This window comes from Dermacentor andersoni, chromosome 11 (assembly GCF_023375885.2).
Source record: "Dermacentor andersoni chromosome 11, qqDerAnde1_hic_scaffold, whole genome shotgun sequence".
NCBI classification, from domain to species: domain Eukaryota; kingdom Metazoa; phylum Arthropoda; class Arachnida; order Ixodida; family Ixodidae; genus Dermacentor; species Dermacentor andersoni.
In genome coordinates this window covers 68773323-68779336 of record NC_092824.1, presented here as the reverse complement: position 1 = coordinate 68779336, position 6014 = coordinate 68773323, and the positions used below count along the sequence as shown (strand labels likewise).

At 49.7% G+C, this 6014-nt stretch overlaps 1 long non-coding RNA gene across 1 annotated transcript; it reads left to right on the top strand.

The window, feature by feature from the left end:
* The first annotated feature begins 687 nt into the window (after positions 1–687).
* Positions 688–3969, top strand: LOC129381459 (uncharacterized). The gene is made up of 3 exons (XR_008609634.2): positions 688–1037; positions 1530–1604; positions 3362–3969. It is a non-coding gene; the product is annotated as an uncharacterized lncRNA (long non-coding RNA).
* The last annotated feature ends 2045 nt before the right edge of the window (positions 3970–6014 follow it).

Genomic DNA, 6014 nt, shown 5'->3' with positions numbered 1-6014 from the left:
GATAGCGACTCGCTTATCAGCCCCTCTTGTTGACAAACTCTTCAGCATCAGTGTTTGCTCTGGACTTGCCGATGTCATCGCTCGCGCGAGCAGTCCTATCACTAGAGATGCGCTGCTCTTACTCTCACAGCTCGTTTGGTGCTCGTACACGCGAACTGAAAGAAACAAGGTAATGTTCGGGTGAGGTTGAACTGATAAATATAACACTGCAAAACGTACCATATTAGTATAAGCATGGTCATAAAGAATTACAGAGGAACTGCCGAAATAAAAGCTCAATGAGCCATCAATTATCGCCAACGTACGGGGGTGCAACCTGAATACGAAATGGCGTCTTCCTTGCGTTAACTTCGCACCTCGCCGTGGCGGCGCGCAGCACGTGATCCCCGAGGCTATTTGCGACGTACTCGCGTGTTCCCTTTCCCAAAGATGACGATTGTACGTACTGCAAAAAACCAGGTAAGGCCTAGGTTTCTCGTTCCGCTGGTGCTCCCGAGCTCATGCGGAAGCTAACGAATCGCAGCTGGGAAACGTTTGTTTCCCTCTGGCTCTTTCTGTCTATTGGGATTTCTGCATCAGAATGGCAAGTTGGCCGAGTTGGTCGGCTAACGTTCAAACCTGGCCCTTGCGCAACAAAACACCACACATCATCATCGGCTAACGTCGTCCGAATCGGCGTCTTTGTTACCGTTTATTTCGCGCCATTCGATTTCGACCCATTCTTAGCATTTGAACGTTGGCTTCGTCGCGATAGCAAGCGACGTAGCCTGCAATGATATCGCGGCTTGCTTTGACCTGTGCTGCCATTTTGCCGTATACGTAGGTGGGTTTGGTTGCGTGTAAGAGTCCGCACATGATTTCGTGAATACCTTTAGCTTGTGGCGTCAAGCTGCAATTAATGCCGCTATTTTTCGAAGGACCACGGCGTGACCGAAAGATTGCTGGCGGCTCATTTTTGTAGGATATTCTCGTTGCTCGTGGATCGAACATCGCGGGGACGGACAGCCGGGTCAAGCTACGTTTCTCAGCAACGAGAGGTGAGGCCGATTCTAGCAACAGTGTTGAAATTATTCCGCACCAGCAATATTTCGCGTGGCTGCTAGGCTAAGTGCCTTGCACTCTTTTTTTTTTTTTTTTTTGAGTAAAACGCTTTCTTCTGCCTGCTCGCGAAGTAGGCGTATCAGCCGTTAGACAAAAGCAATACAGTTGCCAGTCCAGTGCAGCACGCTACAGAATTTGACGTCGATGCGCTGAAAAAAAAATTAATTGGTTCCTATCATACTGTATAACTTCGGCCGTATCTTCGAGCTTAAACGTTGCTTTTGCTGCAGTAGCAGGAGAGGTAGTCGGCACTGATAACGCGGCTTGTTTGAACGTTGGCTGCCATTTTGCCATTCGTTCGTACTTGTCATTGAGCGCTAAATCATTCACCTGCTTTCGTGAATAACTTTAGCTTGTGCCCTTAGGCCGCAACATTTTCGAAGGCGCCACAATTTGACTGATAGTATGCTGGCTACTCGTGCATGCAGGGCTTCCCTGTGGCTCATGGTTCGAACAATGGGGGAACGAACAGCCGGGCCAAGTTCCGCTTCTCAAGAGACAAGGTGAGCGCAATTCTTTTTATTGATTAGAAGCGAAGTAATTACGCTGAATGGACTTATTGTGTAGAAGCTATGCGATATGTACCGCTTCGCTGCAAAACGCGTTCTTTTCCTGCTCGCGAAATGCACGCGTATCAACCGTTAGAAAAGTGCCTGCCAGTTAAGTGCAGAATGGCGCCGAATTTGATGTTGGCGCGATGAAAACATAACCTCTTCGTCACATATTCCGAAACGCAATTCAAAGCTTGCTAAAAGCGCATTTAAGGACTATTGCCAGCATCTTTACGTTTTACCGTGCTTTTCCCGGTTTATATTGCGGTACCGTCGGCGGAGAACTCGCCAAATCAGGGATACGCCGCGAACAAAAAATTGTGCAGAAAGATAAATTTTATGCAGCTTCAAGGCACATGTTGGAATCTACTTGACGCGAAGCTTTGTGTTACAGTCCTACACAACGAACGGCGACGCCTGTAATTGTTTATTGACATCCTATACAATGAGCAAATTCAATGTTTATGCACAACCTTCGTTTCGTGCAAATTACACACTCGTGCCTTACACCATTCCGAAGCTATTCAGAAATGCAAACACAATATCAGGCGGATGCACAGTGTGGCCCATCTGCTAAGCGATGTCACGATTACGAAGGTGATCTGTGATGCTTGTTGAGGGAAGAGTGCTGATCACTGGTGAGTGTATTGAGTAGTAGGAGACATTTGTAATCCCACGTATTCGGAACACATTCGAGGAAGTAACAATCTTGAAAGAAAGCGCGGTCCAGTGGCTCCGCGTGGAGGGTCACAGCGACAATGTGCAGTCGCGATTCTTTTTGAGCGCGGACATGGGAGCGCGTGGCTTTCCGTACTGCCAGCGGGGTTTAGTACCGAGAAGCAGTGCGCATGCGCCGTGCGTCACGCAAGCACGTGCATGTCGTCTGCTGCACGCGTAGCGCAATAAGGGAGGCGTACGCTTAAAGAGCGGTAACAATATTGAACTTGCAATTACTTTCCACGCAATGTATGAATACATATCAAACTATCTTTTGCCGACGTTCCCAAGATTATTCCTTGTGCTTCAGCTAGGTTGTTGCCGCGCATGCCTATATTCTTGGGCGTATTGTAACAGTAACCTCCTGTCTTCGAGGAACGTATGTGCATTTGTTCATTGATCAGATCAACCATTGCACCTCAGCGCGTTTTCCGAAGATAGCTAAAACATAGTCAAACTTTTGCTCAGTAATATATTCTCAGCGCTCTATCTGCGCCCTGGTGCAAAGGCCGCTAAAAATAGTTAACAGGATTATCCAAGCATTCAGCAAGGAAGGCCGCATATCCGACGCCGCCCATAGGCGTCCACCAAGTACAACGACGGGTGAAGAGGACGCGCTCGCGGTAGTTGCAATCATGCAGAAACCGTTTCAGTCCGCGAGAGAAGTTCGGGAGCTGCTGGATGTGTACGCTTCGGTTGTTGCTATACGGAGACGTCGCTGGAGCGTTGGACGACGAAGTTCTGCGGCTGCGCCAGGTCCCGTCCTCACATGCTTCGAACCAGGCGTCCACGAGTGCAATTTGCCGAAGGGAACGCCTTGTGGACTTTCGATGACTGGGGTCGAGTAATCTTCTCGGACGAGCCAGCTTTTTCAACACGTCAGAACCAACGCGTGCTCGTGCGGCGAGCAAGAGGGACACGGTAAGAATTCTTTTTTTCCGACCGGTCTTTACTTTGTGTGAAGGACTAAATTTGATATGATTTCCACGCAGTTACGAGCCAGCCGATGTGCAGGTAGTCGCCGCGAGCCGACGCATCTGCGTGGACGTGGAGGGTGTGGTGTTCGAGGCGTGGTCTCGGGCCTCCACTCCACGTCGAGGGCGCTTTTGCTTCGCAGCGCTACTGCAGCGAAATCTTGGACGACAGTCTCCCCACTTACGCCCACACCGCTTTCCCCGATGCTGATTTTGTGCTCCAGCATAACCAGGCGCCGGTGCACACTGCGGTGATTGTTAAAGAGCACCTAGAAACTGGTAGTCGAACTACACCCCTGGCCGGCCAAGGGCGGCTGACAAGAACATCTGGAAAATATCTGGGGGCGCATAAGAGCAGCCATGGTGCGACACCTGATTTATTCGGCGACTCAGGACGAGCTGTGGGTAGCTGTTTGCCAAGAGTGCGAGAGTCTTAGAGAAGCAAGTAACCTTGCGATTGCCCTGTACTCTTCGATACCGTCTGGAAAGGCAGCAGTTGTCGCTGAGGAAGGAGATACGACAAAATACTATAAAGAAAATCGAGCAGCAAATAAATGCAATTTACATCTGTCGCTTCTCAAAGTGTTCCAACATTTCTTGAAAAGTGCGCAAAATAAAAGTTTGGATGTTCGTGTTTGGTTGCTTTTTTTCTGCATTGTGTGACTAAAAGAATACTGGACAAAAGAAAAAAACTGGATAACGATTTTCTGGTAATTGGGGAGGAAGCAGGAATAGACAGGGAGCTTAAATTGGGGTAATTGTAAGGAGTAGGAATACGCAGTCTTAATTGGAAGCATCCCAATTGCGTTTAGTCATACCGCGGTCAGCGACGAGGGAAAAACAGCTAGCACGCGACAAACGTCCGCTTCGATGACTTGATGCGCTTGAAGGGAAGGTGCCGCGCAAGGGCACGGATATTGTGAAACACCGGATAACTGCGTTCGTAGTGCGGAAAGCCACTTGCTCCCGTGTTCGCGCTCAAAAAGATCGCGACTCTAGAGATGGGTCTACATTTAGAGAGAACACGCGAGCGCGTTGCTCATATTTCCGCGCAGCGCCCTGCACAGGAAGCGGCGAAAACCATGCGGGAAATGACGCAAAGTCAGTACATGCCGCGCGTCGTCTGCTACCGAAATGCCCCTTCGCTTTTCTTGCACGAAGTCCCCCTGCACTGCAATCCCGTCAAGAGCCTACGAGGCTCAGTGCTTAACGGATAAACACTTCGTGTACTGCGACGCATGACACACAGAAAGCACAAAAATACTCACTTCGACTGCAGTGGTGTAGAATGCGAATAAGCAGCAGCAGAGCCATGTTGTTTCATACAGTATTTTTGGAGAAGCCAGACGACGTCGCCATGCTTCGTCTGGAGCGAGCATTCCGCAGACGGCAACGTTTAAGGCATCGTCGGCTACCGCAAATTCTCAGTTTGCTTGTATACGGTAGCGTTTATACCTCACTGGCGTTTCGGTAGAGCAAGGTATCACGCGTATGATTCAAAAATGCTAGCTGTGTACGGCGTTTCCTGTCTTCGAGCAACTCGAGAGACTGAGCGCGACGTAGGCAGGCATCACTGAAAGATGCCGCGCACAACGGTGCCGAAAAGAAACTAGTGCAACTCGTTTCGTTGAGTCATGCGCCATGCTCCATCCACGAAACGAACGCGTTTCGGTCTGTCGCGCGATAACGCTCGAACGCGAAGCTTCCTACAATAAAACGGGGCTTGATGTCGCCGACACTGTTATGAAGGCTAGACCATTTCCACGTCCTTAGCGTCCAGGCGGCTAGCAAGTCAAGCGTAACTTTTATACTTCAAATCAGGTTCATCGCAACCGCGGCTCGAGAGGTGAGGGCGAACGCGCGCGCTGGCGAAGCGAAGGGGTGGTGCGGAAGCAGACGACGTGCGCCATCTGCCGTTTCACGCATGTGCAGGTTTTTCCTTTTCCTTTTTTGCCGCTTCCTGTACCTGACGCAGCGTTGAGCATGAGCCAAGCTCTCGCGTCTAGACTCCAACAGTGGACCCACCTGTGCTCTTCGCTGTTGCTGCCACGTGCTTATGTGCGCGAGTACCTTTGAAGAACGATCTTTTCAGTATGGCAAAGAACAATCACGATGCCTGTGTTAATAAATTGGGGTGCTGGGCGCATACTGATACGTAATAGGGGTTTGACGAACTGTACTTTTATCTTGGATTTCAGTCTTGTATTTTGTATTACTTGCGGTGCTATGCATACTGTTCATTCATTGCTCTTTTTAACCCCATATGTAATGTCTGTAAAATGACCTTTAGGTTACGTGAATAAGAGAGAAAGACTATCATTGATCCGCGCAGGGCCAGTGGTTCGGGAGCAGCATCTAGGGCGATGTCTTTCGCAGGCGATCATGCTGGGTCTGCGGCACTATACCGAGTATATGGCGGAAAGCGTTTCTCGCCTTGTGCTAAGATTGCTGTCTGATGGTGTGCAGGATAGTTAAAGGTTTCGTGTCGTCATAGCCTTTCACCATGGTTCTCACATACGCGTGCGATGTTTTTATTTCCTTTTTCATTGGTGCCGAGAACGAACGGCACGAGATCGACATGCTTGTGTCGTGCACGCATCTGTCGGGCAAAGGCGATGCTGGCCTTTGGTACGTCATCACCGGGTCAAACGTGGGAGCCAGCACGGTGCCC